The sequence below is a fragment of the Ipomoea nil genome, unplaced genomic scaffold (genome assembly GCF_001879475.1).
Source record: "Ipomoea nil cultivar Tokyo-kokei standard unplaced genomic scaffold, Asagao_1.1 scaffold1262, whole genome shotgun sequence".
Lineage (NCBI taxonomy): Eukaryota > Viridiplantae > Streptophyta > Magnoliopsida > Solanales > Convolvulaceae > Ipomoea > Ipomoea nil.
Window position 1 is genome coordinate 1,237,936 of NW_017617690.1, and position 6,826 is coordinate 1,244,761.

Here is a 6,826-nt window from a genome sequence, read left to right on the forward strand (position 1 = left end):
TTGCACCTAATGGTTGGTCATTGGGAAAGGGGAACTTATTAGGGAAGTTTATTCTAGATTGTTGCCAATCGGGAGATGGTAGTAATTAGGAATAATTGAATGCTGATCTTTTGATCTTATTGGGTGTTTAAGCCATGGGAGTGGAAATTCACTAGGAATAGAGATTACGGGAGTAATTCGATTCCACTTTGCACTCCCACACAAATCTTAATTCCAAACTAAATATTGCAAATGATAATTGGCACTAGGTGATTAAATACTTGAATCCCATGAATCTCAACTTATCTCTAATTGTTTTCAAAATCCTGAACCTCTGTTTTATTTTATTTATTTTATGCCAATCAATCATCTAAGTAATTGTTAGGATTAGCTCTAATGAATAAGTTAGTAACTAGTGCTTGATACAACCACTTCCCTGTGGATCGATAACTCGTACTCCGAGAATTATTTGTTTGCAAATATACTACGCATCATGCATGTTCGCATGGCTGGTTCGCCACGGGAAAGTCCTTACCAATGCGGAACGTTTCAAAAGACACTTAACGACTGACTTATTTTGTAATCGTTGTGTAGGTCGAGTAGAGGATCTAAACCATCTCTTCAGGACTTGCCCTGCGGCTGGAGGAATTTGGAAGGGGGTGCTACACGCTACTTTGATCGCACGTCTCCAACAGCAACCCTGGGAGGAATGGCTGGCAACAAACAGGAAGGGTGAGGCACGAGAGGGCTTTCCAGAGGACTGGCCGGATGATGGATTAGCAGTGAACATGGTGGAATTGAGCTAGAAGAAGATGAACGAAAGAGAGAGTTCTCATGTTTGGATTGAAAAGGAATCAAAGATTACAAGAGCAGAAAGAAGAGCTGAGACAAGTTCTTATAAGCAAAGAAGAAAAACGGTTATAACTAACCGATGGTAAAAAGACAAAAAAGCCCTTTTAGTAAAGAGGCGTATCAGCTTCTTCACTTCTTCAACAGCTACATTCTCATCATCAGCTCTTCATCAGATCTTTATGGCTTCATCACCCCCCCCCCCCCCCCCCCGTAAGCTGGAGCGTGAACATCGTGAAGGCCCAGCTTAGAATGGAAAATGTCAAACAAAGGCTTGGACAAAGCTTTGGTAAAGCCATCTGCTACTTGTTGATGTGAAGGAACACTCATCAATTTAATCACTCCTTCACTGACTTTTTGTTTCACCACATGGCAATCAATTTCAATATGTTTAGTGCGCTCGTGAAACACATGGTTCTCTCCAATGGCAATAGCAGATTTATTATCACAAAAGAGAGCAATGGGACTGCTGGTATCCATTTTCAAGTCTGCCAACAAATACTTGAGCCATTGGATTTCACAAACTGTGGAGGCCAAAGCTGTATACTCAGCTTCTGAGGAAGACCTTGAAACTGTAGCTTGCTTCTTGGATTTCCATGAAATGAGAGAGTCTCCCAGATAAACACAAAAACCTGTGATAGACTTTCTAGATTGAGTGCATGATTCCCAATCTGAATCAGAAAAACCTTGAAATCTAGCCTGAGATTGTGATGAATAGAATAGCCATTTGCCTGGTGATCCCTTGAGGTATCTGAGCACCCTATGTGCTGCATTCAAGTGTATATCCTTGGGTTCATCCACAAATTGACTCAGCTGTTGGACAGAATAGGAAATGTCAGGCCTTGTGTTAGTTAAATGCAGAAGTTTCCCAATCAGTTTTCTATAAACTTCAGGCTTGTCAATCAGTTTGCCTTCATCACTAGTGAACCTCTGCCCTGCATTACAAGGGGTCTTGGCTGGTTTAGCATTTAAAAAACCATTCTCTTCTAAGATATCCAAAGTGTATTTTCTTTGGCATAGGTAAAGACCACTGGGAACCCTGAGAGCTTCAAGCCCCAGAAAATAACTCAACTTGCCAAGGTCTTTTATTCTAAAAGATGCATTTAACATCTGCTTTAATGCTTGTATTTGAATGGGATTTGTGCCTGCCACAAGGATATCATCCACATATACTAGTAAGGCTAGGTATGAACCATTTTCTGTTTTGGTGAAGAGAGAAGGATCAGCAGTGGACTGCTGAAAACCATCATTTAATAAAGCCTTTGTTAGTTTAAAATTCCACTGTCTGCTTGCCTGTTTTAAACCATATAGAGATCTCAAAAACTTGCAAACTTGATTGGGCTTATCACCTTTAAATCCTGGTGGCAAGACCATGTAAACTTCTTCATCTAAATCTCCATGCAAGAAGGCATTATTGATTTCAAGTTGTTGAACATCCCAACCTCTAATGATGGCCACTGCTAGAAAAGTCTTAATGGTGGTCATTCTAGCCACAGGGGAGAAAGTTTCAAAGTAGTCTACCCCTAACTGTTGAGTATAGCCCCTTGCTACAAGTCTTGCTTTATATCTTTCTATGGATCCATCAGCCCTGTGTTTTATTTTATAAATCCATCTACAACCAATTGGCACTTTTCCTTGGGGTAGATCTACCAGAGTCCATGTATTATTGTGAACCAGAGCTTCAATCTCAGATTGCATGGCCTTTTTCCATGGTTCAAACTGCACAGCCTCATTATAGGACTGTGGTTCATGTGTGGAAGTGATTGAGGCAATGTAGCTTCTATAACTGGCAGGAAAATTATCATAGGAAACAAAATTGCTTATAGGATGAGGAGATGTTCTCAAACCTGATTCACTTGTCCTCATGGTGTGACAAAAATAATCTTGAAGCTTGGCAGGAACTTTTCTTTGCCTGACAGATCTTCTGGGATGAGACTGAGTGTTAGGGCTGTGTGGAGAAAGTCTGCCAACAACTGCCTCACTTTCTACATCATCATTTCTTTCAGTAGTTTCATTTGTTATGGGCTCAAGTGTCTCACCAGCCATCTCACTGTGTTGTCTATCATTGTTGCCATTGTAATGTTCACTTTCACCTTCTGAATTTCTGAGTCCAGCATCAAGATTAATAGGTCTCAGAGTGTGTTGAGGACTAGGAAGATCTGCATGAACAGAAGTAGGAACTAAAGGCAATGATGGATTAAGAGATTCTCCTGCATTCTGTTTGGGAACATTCTCCAAATTCTGAGCTCTTATGGGATATATGTGTTCATAAAAAATAACATCCCTTGATATAAAGATATCCTTGTTAGCTAGGTCATATAATATATAACCTTTGACATTGGCAGGAAAGCCTAACAAGATGCATTTTCTTGCCCTGGGCTGCATCTTAGTTCTCCCTTGAGAGATTGTTGCACCAAAACACAAACAACCAAAAGATTTTAATTGCCCATAGTCCACCTGTTTTCCAGTCAACAACTCAAAAGGAGTCTTTCCACCAATCACCTCACTAGGCAGTCTATTAATGATATAGGAAGCATGAAGCACACAATATCCCCAAAAAACAGTGGACAGTCCAGAATGAAACCTCAGAGTTCTGACTACATTTAAAACATGCTGATGTTTCCTTTCTGCCACCCCATTCTGTTGGGGTGTATATACACAGGACTTCTGATGAATGATGCCCTTCTCATCAAAGAAGCGGTCCATCAAGAACTCAGTTCCATTGTCTGTTCTCACTGTTTTGATCTTGAGGGAGAATTGAGTATACACATAATTGTAGAAGCTTTGAAACTTAGACTTGACTTCTGATTTGCTTCTTAACATATGCAACCAGGTGAACCTACTAAAGTCATCAACAATAGTAAGGAAATAGTGTTCCCCTTTCAAGGAGGCCACAGCAAAAGGCCCCCACACATCCATGTGTAACAAATCAAATTTCTTTTCAGCTCTTGAGGTACTAACTGGAAAAATAGATCTCTTATGTTTACCAAGGTGACAAGCATCACAAACAAAATCAGATTCTTTATTAATGAAAGCAGGTTTTATTCCATTCAACAAAGGTATTTTGTAGACAGGGTAGTGTCCTAGTCTATTGTGCCAAATTTGAACAGACACACTACTGCATAGTTTTTCAACATTCTCATCAACATTGTAACACCCCAAATTTTTAGGATATTTAAAACTTATAAAATAAAGGTGAAATCTCATTAAATCCCACAACATAATACAAGAGTACGGGGTGCTATGCCACACCTGAGCTAGAGAACTCAGGTGCACAGGCTAACTAACTAATATCCTCAATAATGTAACGCATAAACATGGCACGCAGGCCGAAAGGGAAGCTATCTACTTCTACGTTCCGAGTTCTAGCACGCTCCAGTGACTCACTCCTCTGTGCCTGAAAGCCAAATATATCTGTTCAGCGAGAGATGCTGGTAACCCACTCCAACGCGTTGAAATACAATACGTATAGATATATATATATAGATATATGAAAAGTCATTTTGAACATGAAGATATCTCCTACGAACTCTAGCTTTTGAAACAGGGATAGACTCAACAGATAGGGCTAAGCACAGACAGCAGTTATACCGAGCATATACAGTTTACAACAGGCAAGACAGATAAGATAAGCACAATTAATAATCATAACCCAACATGTACAATCCCCGGTACGAATCCCATAGTCTTATCCCCAATTTACTCATAACAACAACTCATCCATACTTCATCACATAGCACACTTTGTTGGCGCCACAGGACCAATCGCATGCCCATACATGAGGGTCAGCGCATATAGCTCTGACACGGCCCCGCAGCACCCTGCCCCGTCTCACAGCACGGAGGGGTCGATCGCAACCGACCGATGAGCCGCAGCTCTATATAATATTTATATACCTGACCGGTCTTTACCAGCCTGGTTAACAGTTTGGATGGTTCTCAACCCATTCAACTGCCCGTATAGTGGACCTCTGTCCTATATAATATTTATATACCTGGCCGGTCTCTACCAGCCTGGTTAACAGTTGGGATGGTTCTCAACCCATTCAACTGCTCGTATAGTGGATCTTAGTCCTATATAATATTTATATACCTGACCGGTCTCTACCAGCCTGGTTAACAGCCGGTATGGTTCTCAGCCCACCCAACTGCCCGTATAGCCCGATTGATCTCAACCAAGTCGGGGTAACATGCACACATAACACACAGCAAGCACATGCAACCCACATTAACACATTGGGAAGGGGGAGAAAACGTATAACAAAACATATGCGTGATCCTTCACATACTAAGAATATTCCTAAGGGGTTCATACTTCTTTCACCTAGGTCAACGGGATACCAATTCAACTAGCATGCAATATATAAGACTCATACGACCTACGAACGGTACCCGAAAATCAGACTAGACATAGGCACGATAGACGGAGTCCGTTGGGACACCACGGGGGTCGGGGGAACATCAAACGGGGAAGCCAAAATCTCAAATTGGGGTCCAAACCAGCGGGTAGCCGGTGGGTGAGGGATCACCCGCCGGCGGTAGCAAAACCGGGCAGCGGGTGCCCGGCGGGCAGCTGCCCGCCCGCCGGCTGCCCGCTGCCGGCGTGGCCCAAGGAGGCCGCGGGTAGGTGGCGGGTCCCCTACCCCCACCTACCCCCCACTGACTCTTGTTCACCAAAAACGCCCCGGGAACCTTTGTGGAACCCGAAACCATGCTTAGACACTTTCAAACGTAATTGATAACACACGTAGACAATTAACGGATCAAAATCAAGAAACATACGACACATAACCTATCATGCTTTTCTAAATGTAATCAACACCCGATCATGCGAATTCCCACCCAATATACCAAGAATGATTCCATACGATACAACCTAGGGTTCTAATCGTTTTTAAATCAACAAGGATACAATTCATCTTCCAATATCAAGATTCGGTAAGAATATCATATAAACATCAAGAACATCCTACAATCATCAAGAACATCATATAATCATCAAGAACATCATATAATCATCAAGAACACCATAATTATCAAGAACCTTTTATTATCAAGGTCACCCATGGAATTATCCCATCAATCATCAATAATAACACAAATCATCAATACACAATAATATGGGGAAATCCTAAGAGGGGAATCATAGCTATGAAAATAGGTTTTGTTGAGACATGGGTTACCTCTTAGCCTTAATTAATTCCTTGGCTACGAAGGGTCTTTCTTTAAGCTTTCTTGCTTTCTTGATTTCTTCTAAGGGAATTCTTGGAGCTCTTTGGGGTGGTGGGACGTTATTGTGGTGGGGGGTTTCTAGGTGCCTCTTAAGTCCCCTATTTATATATTTAGGAGTCCTAATTAGGAACTAATATTATAGGCTTGCTAATTCTATTCCTTTTGGGACTAAGGATTGGGTTTAGGGATAAGGGCCCATAGACTATGGTGGGCCTTTCCTAATTAATTATTGTGATTTAATTCCTTCTTTTGGGTATTTGGCTAAATGATTTAATTGATTTTAGGGATCGTAACACGGGGTGTTACAAACATGCTGAGTCCCTTTCCTCATAGGAGGAGCACTAATCAAATACAATCCATCCTTTTGCTTAGCAAAACCATCCACCATTCCATGAGGGCCCTGAGTAGCACAAAAATCAGCCTCCATGACAAGCTTACAACCTGACTGCCTAGTCAATTTACTAGCAGAGGCAATGTTGAAAGCAAAAGATGGAATGAATAACACATTCTGAAGTAAAAGATTCTCATCATGTCTGATTTGTCCTACATAAGTTACCTTTATTGTTTCTCCATTTGGAAGCTTAACAGAAACTCCATAGATTTTGTGATGCATTTCAAAGTAATCTAGGGAGCAACTAATATGGTCTGTTGCTCCTGAGTCTAAAATCCAAATGCTTTATGAATTTAAGATAGTATTGATCTGAGGGTAAACAAGTTTACCTTCATCATGAGACTCCCCAAAATCTGACCTGATCCTGGGTGTGGT